At 40.1% G+C, this 14833-nt stretch overlaps 1 long non-coding RNA gene across 1 annotated transcript; it reads left to right on the forward strand.

The window, feature by feature from the left end:
- Positions 1-435: 435 nt before the first annotated feature.
- LOC115414019 (uncharacterized) lies at positions 436-9178 on the forward strand. Its single transcript, XR_003934536.1, has 3 exons — positions 436-448; positions 8303-8312; positions 9083-9178. It is a non-coding gene; the product is annotated as an uncharacterized LOC115414019 (long non-coding RNA).
- Positions 9179-14833: the final 5655 nt, after the last annotated feature.

The raw sequence follows: 14833 nt of genomic DNA on the forward strand, positions 1-14833 counted from the left end.
GGTCCAGATCATCGTCTTCGTCGCTGAACATTGGGGCAGGTGGAGAATACCTCTTCAAGCTTTGAACACAAACGAGAGAAAAAGAAATCAAATACGAGTGATGTATGAGGAAAGATGTGGTACAACGCTGTCTGACTGAACACAAGGCAGGGGTCGGGGTTTCAACGGTGTTTCCCACCAAATCTGAGAGCTCAGTCTAGACTCTACAGGTTTCTGACCAGTTCCTCCTCCTCTTCCTACTCATGGCCGGCGCAGGGGGTTTGGCAGGAGTTGTGGTCTGGAAAAATGACCCCTCTCCATTTTCCTCACCCATTCCCCCAGTCAGACGGAGAATAGTAAAAGACGAAGGGATGACAGAGACATGAAGCGAAGGAGGGGGGTTAGACAGGCAGTTAGAAACACATGCAGAGAACAGAGCAGAGGGAGAAGATTCAGCATTCCTTTTATTGTCACTGTATACACAGAGCATACACAATGAAATTCTGATGTGCTTGTTAAAAACCAGTCAGTGTATCTTTTGGTAATTGGATTTTCTTTTCAGAAACAAAAGGAAAACTAGTGGGTAATTGATTTTCATTTTAAAACAGACAAATTAAAATGGAATTTCAAGGTGTTTTTCTTTTTCAGTGTCAAAACAGAGAAACCAAATTTAAAAAACAGATTGATTTTCATTTTCTTTCTAGTAAAAAAAAGAAAGTCCAGAAGTGTCTAACGATATTAATTTTCCTAATTTCATTGTACACACAATGACAATAAAGGCTACTCTATTCTATTCTATTCGTTCATCTGGCTGTTTCTAATCTGTCTGTACATTTCAAAACCAGCAAAACATCAGTTTCACATCAGTTGCTCTACTGTACTGTATCTTGGTTGCTTCCCAGACAAACTGGATTCAGACAATGTTTATCTCCTACAGATTCTGTTGACATCAGCTAAAAGAGTCACAACAAAATGTTGGCTACAGAAAGAGCCACCCGCAACAGGCTTTTTTATTTCTATCGCAGAAAACATTTGACTGATGGAACAGCTGACTTTTACCCTGCGGCTCCAGGAGGAGCCCTGAAAAAGGCGCTGGAGAAAATGGACAGACTTTACAAACAGTGACAGTACTAGTTAATAAAAGCATTTGATGTTGTATGCATGGTTGATGTTATAGTCGCCATATCTAGACCTCAATTTCATGTTCTTGTTTTGTAAAACTAAAATGTTTATAAAAGTGTCAAACCCCCCCCCCCCCCCCCCACAAAAACAAACAAACAAAAAAACATTTTTGGGTTTGTGCTCACCGTTAACATAAAGCCTGGATGGACCTTGGCAGCGGTCACTTGTTTCTGATGGCTCAGATACAGAAGCAGTTTGTACTGAAGAAAAGAAGAGATGCATTATTCATAGAAATCAAAGTTAATGTCAAACAAGTGACGGTGTGGCAAAGCTCCCACCTCACCTCTTTTGTTGTGTGGCTTCCCAGTCCGGCTGCTCCCAGCTTCCCTTGGTTCACATACTGTCGGTTAATGCTGCACCAGACACACAATCTTTTAAACTGGACTTCATTATGAGATGATTTGGTGGATTGTGACTTGATTGAAGTTAGAAAAAAGTGACATCAAAGCTCCTGACTGAAATGTAAAGTGGAGTACTCACTACCTGAAGGCTTGAACTTCTGTGGCAAACAACAGAGGGTCTGCACGTGACGTCAGCGCTAGCAGAAGTCAGGGGCCAGGTTTGGCCCCCGGGCCACATGTTTGACACCTGTGCACTAATCTATCAATACATGTAGAGGAACTGAAGTAGTTGGATCAGTGACAGTGGATGGAGACATTTGGTTTATGTTCAGTTCATGATATATTTTGCTGGAAAAGTCACATTTCCTTATTTTTTTTTTCCTGATTTCATCTAATAAGGTTTGAATTTACTCTGAGCTTTTATGAACATCTACATGAATTAAATGTAGGAAAATACTTGCTTTACACTGAAAAATGCAGAGGATAATGTTTTAATAAATGGTGATGAATCACTGAGGAAAGGTTAAATGTAAATGAAAATGACGACAGAATTACTTTCTTTGTGTTCCTTTTAAATTTAAGGCTGAGATAATTAATATATAATTAATATTCTCTAGTGAGAAAGTGATTGTTTTGAAGTGATCGTGGGTCCTGGTCTGTGGACCTGGTTCCGGTATGTGGTTCTGGCCTTTGATTCTGATCTGTAGTCCTGCTGTGGGGTTCCAGTCTGTGCTCTGTGACCTGGTCCTGGTCCTCTGTGGTTTCTCCTCCAGATCGAGGCTCTGAAACTCTTCTCTCAGGCTGAACTGGTTTCCTGGTTCCTGGAACACAGAAACAGCAGCAGAAACTCAGCGTCCACGTAAGTAAAAGAAACTAAGCCGGCCAAAACCAAAGACACATTCATACAGTTACACCAAAGAAGACTGACTGCAGGGTTAGTGGTAGCTCACAGGAACAAACTGTTTATCCCACCCCCTTTAATACAACACTAATTAGATCAATACAAGAAGTCTACACACACATGTATGTATGTATGTACGTATATGTGTATGTGTGTGTGTGTGTATATATATATATATATATATATATATATATATATATATATATATATATATATATATATACACACACACACACACACACACATAATTTTTTTTTGCTTAATTCAAGCAAAAAAATCTGCCAATGGACCAAGTGAAAATTATCTTGTTCAGATTTGTTGAAGTCAGATTTTCCAGATCTATTGTCTATAAATCAGTTCTTCTATCTGACTTAAAAGTTCCTCTTCAGGTGATTCTGCCTGATTTTCAGTGGGATCAGATATTTGAACTAGAAATGAGACAAATACATGTGGACAGATGTAGATTTTTGCAGTGCACTACATAGAAACCCATATAAATACAGTTGGCTATAATCCATAATTATATGCATTGTTCCTTCTAATTTACACTATATATGACTATTTCAATGATCTTTTTATATATCCCACAACTCTATTAGTTTATATAAAATATGATCTATACTACAACACTTCCATGTTCTGCTGTAATATTCACCGGTGTCATTAGATTTAACGTTAGTCTTTGTTTCACCCATGTTTCAACGCGCTGCTTTTCTGGCCCTCGTCAGGTGGTCGGTTTCGGCGTGGAGGAGAACGACCCTTCAGACCAGAGCGTCCTCTGCCCCTCAGACGGCGCCGACAACCCCCTGTCGTCCGCGTACGGCGAAGACAGAGAGCTGAGCTTCCTGCCGGCCTGGACGCCGCAGCTGCAGGACGCCGTGCTCATCACAGACATCAGAGCCGTCACAGCATCGCTGCCGCTCCACCCCTACCACAAGATCCTGCACTAGGTCGGCGTCAGTGGAGCCCCGCCTCCGTCTGGGATGATGCTGTAACTGCGGCGACCGCTGGCAACAACATCCACACTGTGGGATCAGAGAAGAGGCAATGTTTTGTTTTTTTTGTTTTTTTGTGACACTGCGTTCACAACCTGCGGGAAAAAACTGGAAAAGACATGAAGATGAGGCTTCGATTCAGTTTTCTGCCCCTTTAACAAAATACTTGTGCATTTACGGTCGTATTTACAAAAAAGAGAAAAAAAAAAATCTTCTCTAATTTCTCATTTTCTTTAACCTAACAGCCAAGCACTTAAAGAAGAAAAAGTCAGCAAAAAGATTAAAATAAGTATAATAAACAAAAGTAACATTAAATCGATTGTAAAAGCATGAAAAGAGACAGGATTGAAGCAGCGCTCTGACCTTAGGCCTAAAGCTGCAGGTTCCAGTTCAGCTCCACAGGTAACATCTGGAGAGGATGCTGCATAAAAACACATCTGCTAAAATCCTAGTTTTGTACAGAAACTGATCGTAAAGTTACAGATTACAACTGAAGCTTTGGATCATCATCATCAAATCCTTCTGAAAACCACTGTCACGACAGTTTGATCAGACTTTAACACGTAAAACCATATGTTCTGCATCTGTTGAATCTTATTTTTGTGTATTAACAGTAAACTGATTCCTGCATAAAAAAGTACAAACATACAGTTTTACTACATAAATACATACCAGATGAGGTTTCTCTAGTCAGGGATTTTTTTCCCAGGTGCAGTGAATGCAGCGTGCTGACTCAGGGCTCCAGTGTGTTCAAACAGAAAACCTGCAGAAAGGCAGAAAAATCATCTGTTCCTTCAGTTCCTTCTATGACACATCCATGTTCATACTGTAATATTTTGTGAAATATGAATGTATAGACTAATGGCGTCTGTTGGCCAGTGATGTGACCAGTGACTTTTAATGACAATAAATAGAAACCTTTTAACTTTGGTGAGCGTATTCTTATTTCTAGCAGACAGTTTTCTACGTGGTCCAGGTCAGCGTTGGTTCTCCTGCTCCATTTATCGTCTGTTTTATCTTTTAACAAATCCCATCTAACAGATAGTTCTCACTTTGTTAGCATTAATAATGAATCCTCTCAGTGCGCTATAGTTAGTTATGGAGTACCTCAAGGCTCGGTTCTTGGACCAATACCGTTTATCATATACATGCTTCCTTTAGGTAACTTAATAAGAAAACATTCCATCAACTTTCATTGCTATGCTGATGATACCCAATTACATTTATCCATTAAACCTGATAAAGCCAATCAGCTAGCCAAACTACAGGAGTGCATTAAAGAGATTAAAGATTGGATGAACAACAACTTTCTGCTGTTAAGCTCAAACTAAACTGAAGTCATTGTGTTTGGACCAAAAACTGTTAGGGATGCGGTGTCCAGCCAAGTAGTCACTGTGGATGGTGTTACCATGGAGACCAAAACCACTGTGAGGAATCTAGGCCTTATTTTCCATCAGGATCTATTGTTTAACTCTCACATAAAACAGATTTCTAGAACTGCTTTCTTTCATCTGCGTAATATTACTAAAATTAGACAGATTTGAACACAGAACGATGTAGAAAAATTAGTCCATGCTTTTATTCCATCCAGACTAGATTATTGTAACTCACTTCTCTCAGGCTGTCCCAAAAAGTCCTTAAAGACCCTTCAGCTAATCCAAAAGCCCTTACAGACCCTTCAGCTAATCCAAAAGCCCTTACAGACCCTTCAGCTAATCCAAAACGCTGCTGCCCGTGTACTCACTAGAACCCGTATCACAGACCATATTTGTCCTGTGTTGGCTTCTCTGCACCGGCTCCTGTTAAAGCTAGGATAGACTTTTTTTTTTTTAAGAATATATTAAATTTTCATTTTTTCAAAACAACACAAAACAAACCCAAACAGCTCAGCACCACAGTCAAAACTGAAATGGGGATTCATAGTCAGCATGGAGACAGATACTCCTCACATTCATATCTATACAATACAACAAAAAGTTCATTCAAGAGCAGATGAAAACTCGAGATAGAATTGAGGACACATTTCCCTCAGTATAGTCCAGGAAGGGTTTCCAAATGTGATTGACTATGTCGATCCTAGAGTGTGTCAGGCATGTCAAAAAGTTAAGTGGAATGTGCTTCAGTATCAGCTTCCTCCTTCCAGAAACAGAAAGGGTTTATCAGAAGTCCAGTGTAGTAGTATGTTCTTTTGGGCACAAAAAGTTAAAATATTATATAGTTTCCTGTTATGTTTGTTACTCATCCACTTATTTGGTAAGCCAAGGAGAAGAGATAGAGGATCAAAATCAATGTGAGTTTTGAGAATTTTTCTAATTTCCAGTAGGACAGACTCCCAGTCTCCTTGAATGTTAAGGCAGGACCACAGACAGTGTGTGAGGCTGCCTTCATATATTCTACATTTGAAACACTGTGGAGAAGAGCCTGCTTTACATTTAGATATACGGTTTGGCGCCAAGTGGGCTCTATGTAGCAGTTTAAGCTGTAAAGCCCAAGAACGATTGCAGATAGTAATTTTTTTGTCTGCATTCCAAATTTCCCTCCACACGTCTTCTGTGATATCAATATCCAGTTGTCTTCCCCAGGACTGAGTCAAACTAGGAGAACCAAGCGTACAATGACCTTTCAGAGTTTTATAGCACAGACTAAGTGACACCTTCCTAGTTCTAAAGAACAACTTTTCAATGTCCAAAACCTCATTGTCTTTCATTAACGATGTTTCTTTTTTAACAAAGTCTCTTATCTGAAAAAGCGAAAAGATTGTTTTTCCCTATTCCAAAGACTTCAACAACTTGGTCAAATGACATGAAAATTCCTTCCTTAAAAAGACAACCGAAAGTGGAAATGCCTTTAGTTACCTAGTCCTCAAAACCTGAATCTAGCACACCTGGAAGAAAGTCCGGATTACTGACAATAGGGGTGAAGGGGGAGGTTTTCCCAGTTCTCCCTTCACTGTGACGAGCCATTCGCCAAGCCCTAACTGTATTAGCGATTATTGGATTATTACTAAATTTATTTACCATTTTCATGTTTTTCAAAAAAAGCAAGCTTTTAAGAGGGCATTCACATACTGAGGCTTCTATGTCCAGCCACACTGCAGATGAGTGTTCACAGATCTACTCAGGTATATAATAAAAGTGAACTCACCTGATATTTTTTCAGATCTGGCAGATCCAGACCTCCCATACGATTTGGAAGCTGTGATGTTGACATTTTTATAAGAACCCTTTTTTGCTCCACATAAAGGAACTGAACCAGCCTTTTATTTTTTGGATCAGTTTGTGTGGAAACAGAATAGGAATCATTCTCATCGGGTAAAGCAGGCGAGGAAGAATGTTCATTTTAAAGAGATCCTGCCAATGGGAAGGCTAGTCCAACGTTCAAGGTCTTGTTTGATTTTGTCAAGTAATGGGACAAAGTTAGCCTTAAACATCTGATCAAAACAGGGAGTGACAAAAATACCCAGGTATACAAATCCTGCAGGTGACCACTTAAAGGGAGAACTGGGAAGGTGGTGTTTCCCCAAAGGCATAGCCTCAGATTTTGAGAGGTTGATTTTATCACCAGAAAACAAACTAAACTCACTGATAATTGTAATGACCCTATGAACTGACACAGCAGGCTTGGAAAGAAACAACAAAACATCATTGGCATAAAGAGAAATTTTATGGAGCCCTTGCTCAGTGTTGACTCCAAATACATTAGAATCACCTCGAATTAGCTCAGCTAGCGGTTCAATTACAAGAGTGAACAGAAGAGGGGAGAGAGGACAGCCCTGTCTGTTTCCTCTCCCAACCTCAAAGTTTTTAGACCTAAGCCCATTTGGAATAACTGCAGCCAGAGGACCATTATAAAGGATTTTAATCCAGTTGATAAAATTAGAACCCAACCCAAATTGTTGTACAGTGTAAATCAAGTAGGACCACTCAACACGGTCAAACGCTTTTTCTGCGTCGAGGGAAACCACCAGACCATTCACAGCGTGCTGCTGACAGAAGTGAATTATGTTTAGAAGACGTCTGAGGTTATTACACGAATTTGACCCTTAATAAAGCCTGTTTGATCAGTATTTATTACATAGGGCAAGATACTTTCCAAACGTGTAGCAAGAATTTTAGACAGAATTTTTTAATCAACATTAAGCAATGAGATGGGTCTGTAAGAGCCACAATCTTCTGGAGGTTTTGTTTTTTTGAGAATTAGGATATATTGGCTTCCCTACGAGAAGGGGGGAGGACATCAGTGCCCAACGAGTCATTGAGCATGTCTAAGTAGGGCTTTGACCATAAACCCCTAAATTCCTTATAGAATTCAGATGCGAATCCTGGTGCCTTCCCATTCTGAAGGGATCTGATAGCTGTCTCCACTTCCAGCTCTGGTATTTCTGCATTTAAACCTCTTTTTATCGTCTGGTAGGTTGGGTAGATTAATTTGTGGGGAAAAAAAGGTTCCATTGAGGACTGAGAGTTGTCACATTGTTCAGACTGATATACGTAGCTTCCTGTAAAATTCTCGAAAAGCTGCATTAATTACCTCAGGATCTGTAGAGCAGGAGCCACTCCCAGTGGAAATTGAAGCTATTGTTTGGATAGCTATTCAAGTTTTTCTAAGATATGAAAGACATTTGCCTGGTTTATCCCCATGTTCGATCAATTTTTGTTTGGCAAATTTAATTTTGTCTGTAGCATTCTGTGTCAGTAAAGTATTAAGTGAGCAGCGGATGGCATTAAGCTCCCTTAACTTGGATTGTGAAGGTTTTTTGAAATATTCTTTTTCTACGAAAATAAGCCTTCTTTCTAATATGTTCTGTTGTTCTGCAATTCTACGCTTTTTGCTGGATGTGTAAGATATTATCAAACCCCTACTAAACGCTTTAGCAGTGTCCCAAAGAGGAGATGGGCTACCAGCTGTGGGCGAGTTGACCGTAAGAAAATGTTTGAATTCTGTTCTGAAATATTCTACAAAATTCGTGTCCTTCAGAATTAAGTCTCCAGTGTTTTGGCTTAGCCTGCATGTTTAGGGATAAAGTTTAAATAGACTGCTGCATGATCAGATATGACAATATGTCCTATTCTACATCAGACCACTTGTTTCAGAATGACTTTAGGAAGAAACAAATAATCGACATGTTTATGACATTTAGGTGGGTTACAGTAAAAAGTGTACTCTTTTCCTGCAGGGTGGAGTTTTCTCCACACATCCACAAAACCTACTTCCTCAATGAGGTCAAACACCTGATTAGCTTTTCTGGGAATAGAGAGAGAGCCAATAGGCATCAATGGATTCATGAGACAATTAAAATCTCCTCCTACTGTAATGGCAAAATTACTTATATCCATATACATTCATATATATTTTCATATATCATATCGGCTTCTAACTCTATTTCAGATATAATCATGTCACTGTGTATTCTAGAGCAGTTTGGACCTCTTTTGTGTTGTGTCCACAGTAGAAGGCCAAACCAACATTTCTCACAGAGGGCTTATCTCTAAGTTCCTGACACTAACCAAAACACGTTCGACATATCATAATTTTCTCATGGGAGACAGAAGACTACATTGTGATTTGTATTTTTGGGTTCAGACCGTCTCAGTCTTTGTCTGAGTGATATCTCTTTCTATGGACCTCCAAATAAAGGGATTTCTTTGACACTGAACGCTTGAACTGACGCTTCTTTTTTGAAGATGAATTAGAGGAGGATTATTTTTCCATAACAGTTGGTGTCAGAAGTGGGATAGCTGAAGATCCGCCATGTGACACTCGAAGGCGTCGGACAGGTTCACCACCAAGAATCCACAATCTAGGGGTTCTCCTCTACCTCACTGAAACCTTCAGAGACCAGAGGGTCTGACGCCTGGAGTGAAACTGGTCCACTTCACGTCTGTTCAACGAACTCAATACTCGACTTCCTCGTCTGAAGGGTGAGATATATTTTTACCAATTATTCAATTGAAGTATTTGCTTATTAATTAAATTGGAAAAGGAAAAGTTTGAATTAAAGTAAATTAAATGTAGTAGCACATATGTCATGTCTGTCTACTGGGGCTGACTGTCAGTAGGAGCCTGAGATGAGGAAGTCTGGAATTAAAGTCAGACTTAACGTGGTTAGGTCCACGGGGTTTTTAATCCACTTGTACCTTAGAAACCAAGTGTGATAAGCACAGGGACGCCTGTGGTAAATATCGTTAAATCAGGAAACGTGGCAGTGCAGCGTCACGGCGTTTCATGGTTAGGCTGGTTTAATGGATAAAAGGGAAAAGCGTTTGGAACGCAGTCAACCGGTTGACATCACAACTAACACTTTTAACCGTGCACTGGAGCACTCACTAGGGCCTTGGTGGAGGTTAACTGGTTACTTGTTCAGTGACCTTTGTTTTGTGCCCAACCACTGTGGCCGTGCCAGATAGCATCCGTGGGATCTTCTAACGGAGGGTCAAGGGGTTCAGTCAAACCAGGATTTGGCTCTGGGCAACGAGCAAAGCAAAGGAGTGCAGGTTCTGACAGGGCCTTTAGTGGAGGACATGAGGAAAATATGGTTCTGAAAGAGTTCAGTGTCTGGCAGTCTGGACAAGCCCATTTGGCTTTCTGAAGGGGGGTTCTTTGAGTCAAAATCAGCTGAAACCATTAGACCAGGACTTACAAGAAAGGAAATTTAAAAAAAAAAAAAAAAAAAAAAAAAAAAGAGCTCAATTTCTACTTGTTTTTTCAAATTTCTTATTATTCTATGGTTGATAATTTTGTGGGGGTAAAGCTCATGACACTGTGAATCTTGTTGTCGGTCAAAGTTGATGCCGACTGATTAATTTCTTTATCGTTGGGAATTAATTCTTTTGTTGTAGTTACGCAGCAACATAATGTAAGTTGGGGATGCCCAACGCCTGGTAAAGCACAGTATTTGACAATTTCGTCATCTTAAAGTTTTTGTGGCCCAGATCGTCTCACACACACTGTGTACTGACATGTCACTGTAACACACGTGTTTACATTACTTACACTACTACTACTGCGTTTTTTTTTTAATCTTAGCCTTTCATACTGTATATCTCCAATTTGCATATATTTTTCAATGCACACTTTTATAATTTTAAGTTTGTTTGTTTTTTTTAAAGATATGTCTGTATCTTATTGTTTTGTTATCAGATGTATGTGCACTGTCCCTGGCAGAGACCATCTGCAATTTCATTGCACAACTGGTGTAATCATAATAAAGCCTATTCTATTCACACACAGCATCAATGAAACATGTTTGCAGTCATGAAATTTTGCCCCAGTTAAGCCATAAATTGAATTTAATTTACCTTTCTGACCATGTTAGGTGGACTGACCACTGGACTTGTCTGATTCTGGTCGCTCACAGCTGACTGGCTCTGGTTGCTGTCGGTCAGCACCTGTAATGGATAAAACAAATAGGAGAGGGACAATAAAGAGACAGGTACTGAAAATGTACCAGAGAGGACATTTGAGGCTTTAATAAAAGAAACCATCCTCTTGTTGACAAGGACACAGAGGAAAACTTTGTTTTGAATCTCTAGATAGCTTTACAAGATACAATCAATGTAAGATACTGATTAAAACCTATCACTTATGAAGCTATACCTCATTAATATTTTTGACTGTGGATGGGAATTTGAAGCTCCACAAACTGTTGAATGCATTTCCTCATCAAGACCCTGCAAAAAGAAGAAAAAAAGAGGGATATCTTAAATATGTGAAGATAGGATGTTGCTTATGTAACATTACAAGAAAGGTATTATGGCTGTGCCTCTGAAAGTCTTTTGTCAGACACAAATCCACTCTGAAACAGTTCTTAAGTCATTTATCCGATCACATGACTACAGTCTATAGATTCCAAAAACTACTATCTTCTAAGTCAGCAGTTCCCAACCTATTTAGGCTTTAGGCCACTTTCTACCTCCTACCTTATATACCATCGTCCACACAAACCATGTCCATATAAACCATACTACTGTCCATACAAACCATGTCATACTTGTTATGACCCTGGGTCATAATTTATCTATTTATATGTATATGTATGTGTTTTCTGTTTAGTGTGTGTGTTCTCCCCCGTCCTGTAGGTGTGCTGTGCCCTTTTTGTTTCCGTTTTTTGCAGGTTTCTGATTGGTGGAGCATGATTGCCCGGCCCTTTAAAAATGGCCCTGGAGCTCCCATCCTTGCTCGCTCTTGCCTCCTGTCAGCTCCCAACCCTGTGTTCGTGTGTGTGACCGTCAGTCTTCGTGCTCGTGGAAAACTCCGATTGTTTGTATTTGTAAATAGTTTTTGTTAAATCGAACCTTTTTCTGGTAGGGGAGGTCGGCTCTTTTGTTTTCCCATTTTCTCCTGTTTTTGGTTAGATAGTTAGGTAAGTTTTCTGTATTTTATTTCTTGCATTTATTTTGGATTAGGAAAGTTAGTTTAAACTCTACAGATATTTTGTTTGTTGTTTTAGCCGCTCCCTCCCCTAACCCTTCCTTAGTTGTTAAAACAAAAATACTGATAATAAATATTGTGAATCTTAGTTTTTGACTGACGTGTGTGCTTGGGAGCTGGGAGGGGACAAAAGTTGAGCACATTATGTTCGCCCTGGTGAACCCCTAGGCCGGGGCGTAACATACTCATGTCAGTACACACACACACACACACACACACACACACAGCACCACATTTGCAGTTGTGATATTTAGCCCAAAATTAAGCCATAAATTGGATTTATTTTACCTTTCTGACTGTGTTGGGCAGACTGACCACTGGACTTGTCTGATTCTGGTTGCTGACAGCTGACTGGCTCTGGCTGCTGTCATATGCAACAGGAGGAATATGGCCCTTGCTACTCTTCAGATAAAATGTTGTTCAACAGTAGGTAAACAGGTTCACATTTGAAGAACCCACTAAGTTTCCTGGCTGTATAGTGCATGTGTCTCTCCCTAAGTGGAGAAACACCTTTCCACTATAGAAATGCACTGTTTGGAGTCTGCATGACATTAACAGGAGAAGGATGACCGTAGCTGTATGTGCAGCTGTTCTTGACTACATAAGGCTGAACTGCATTCTGCCACCCAATGCTTTAGTTGTTACATGTTTTGATAGTGCACAATGTCCCCCACAACATGAAACAGTTTCACTTATAGAACCAATTCCAGTGAACTTCCAAAAGAACCACACTGACAAGGCTATGGCAAGGGAAATATTTTAACTGGAGTCCACTAGCAGCCATGGTTTTCATATAAAAAAAATTAAATGGTGTTCAATCTGACTGATTCTCTGCATCACCATCCTCAGTCTCTAAATCACATCTTCCTTCTTTCACTCTACTTCATTCACTATAGATTATTACTGCAATAATATTACACTAATAAAAATAAAAGCAGGTCAGCAGCATTTTGATTTTGTGATATGACAGTGATAGGAGCCACATTATGATTTTGGTCCAAGAACCTTGTGAGATTAACACAAACCGGGGTTATCACTATACTGATTTTGACATCAGATTAATTTCTGATTGTTTGATTCTTATTTAAAAACATAACTACAAGAGACTAATTACTGAGAGAGTTCAGCTAGACGCATGCTTCAAAAAACTGTGAACCAACAACAGGAGAAAGACATTCAGATCCTCCTCTACCTGTTCAATCTGTCAGTCCCAAACTGATGAGTAATAAGAACTAGTGTAAAGGCCAACATTTAAAGCAGGCTCAGCTGTGTGCTGACTGCTCAGAACGCCTGCCCCTGGCCTCCTCAGTTAACTACCTGCACCAGGTACAGGTCAGGTTTGTTTCCCCCTCATGTGTTACACAAAGCAGGCCATGAACATTTTAAAGTGGTATCCTATAATTACATAATCGTTACAGTATAAAATATCCTGCTGTGGTTCATATTTTCCCCCAAAAGCCAAACCTGAGCTGTCCTGCTGCTGTCTGTCCTCCTCTCCCCCTGCCCCGCATGCACACCGGAACGTTAACGAGGCTTAATTAACAACCACCGTAGCTTGCTGCACATACAGAAAACTAACAACGGTGTCATATTATATACAGTGCTGTTACTTTTCAATCATGAGGCCAAACCTGAGCTGTCAGACTGCTGTCTACTCTGTGTACACTTACAGCTAAAGAATGCACAACGTAATGTTAATTAGGCTTAATTAATGAGCAAGCTATAGCTTGCTGCAGGACACAAAACCAACAACGGTGCCATAACATATACTGGTTTATAACTATTGAATCCAAAAACCAAACCTGAGCTGTCGGCTGTCCTTGACCTCTGATTAGCAAAGCCTTTAGCCATAGCAGCGTTAGCTAATGAGCGTTAGCTCTCTCATCTAACTTTACCATGCGCAAAGAACACACACATCGACGGCTTGACACACAATCAGCAAAAAGAGGCTGAATTAGGTTAAAAACCCTTACCTGTATGTGTTTACTCCGTTAGTTAGTCCACCAAGCAGCGCCTTCCTCCTCCAGTATTTCAGTTTTAAACGTCCTGAAGGTCTGGAGACGGTGTGGGCGGACCTTGGAGTCAACGTATTGTAGGTACCGCCCACTGACAAAAACCAGCCAATCAGAAGAGAGCCCGCCAAATTTGACGTGTATGTAAAATGTGTCAGGAAGTGCAGTTCCGGCACCGGCCAGTGGCGGCGCTGTCCTGTAACTGGGACACACTCAAAGGCAGGTCAGGTGGACAGAAGGACTGTCACAGAAAAAGCCCAAAAGGGTTCTGTAGACACTCAATAACACAGTAACACTCTGTGTTTTAGGAGGACTCTGGCGTGGTCCGGCTGAAGCACATCGGTCCTCAGAGCCCAGGTGAGTAGGCAGGGGAAATGTCCCTCTAAACCACAAATACCAACACACACACACACACACACACACAAATCAAACCTGACAGACTGTTCAGTCCAAATAAGGACACAAAATACAGTTAAAAATGAAATCAGAATATGATAACCTAGATCTGCAAAAATAAAAGATTCTTCCAGCAAAAGAACGTGTCATGCAAAGATTAAGCAACCACTCATAACGTACATTTCCTCTTGTCCATCTTGGTTGATGCTGTATGATGTCTGTTCTTCAGCTGACACTGCAGAGCAAAAGTCCAAGTCCCATTCAACTTCCATTTAATACGATCAGAATCACAACACAATGAGAACTGCTGCTCAGGTTTAATTTGCACTGTTTAATTGATGCTGCTCGATTGTGCCAGTTGATCATTTTGCTTTCAAATAGTAACAAGTACTTAATGTTGAATGTCGTTTGTTTTGTTTTTATTTTGTCTTTGTTTTGTATAAAAAAGGTAAAATGGCTAATAAAAAAATGTGTCAAAAAAAAACAAAACAGAAAAACAGTGGAAAACAGCTGTGCCATCACCCCACAACAACAACATGATGCATGTCTGAACACATCCAACCTGATAAACTAGTCCAGCCCATTTCCTGTTCAAGT

Source organism: Sphaeramia orbicularis, chromosome 22, assembly GCF_902148855.1.
Source record: "Sphaeramia orbicularis chromosome 22, fSphaOr1.1, whole genome shotgun sequence".
Lineage (NCBI taxonomy): Eukaryota > Metazoa > Chordata > Actinopteri > Kurtiformes > Apogonidae > Sphaeramia > Sphaeramia orbicularis.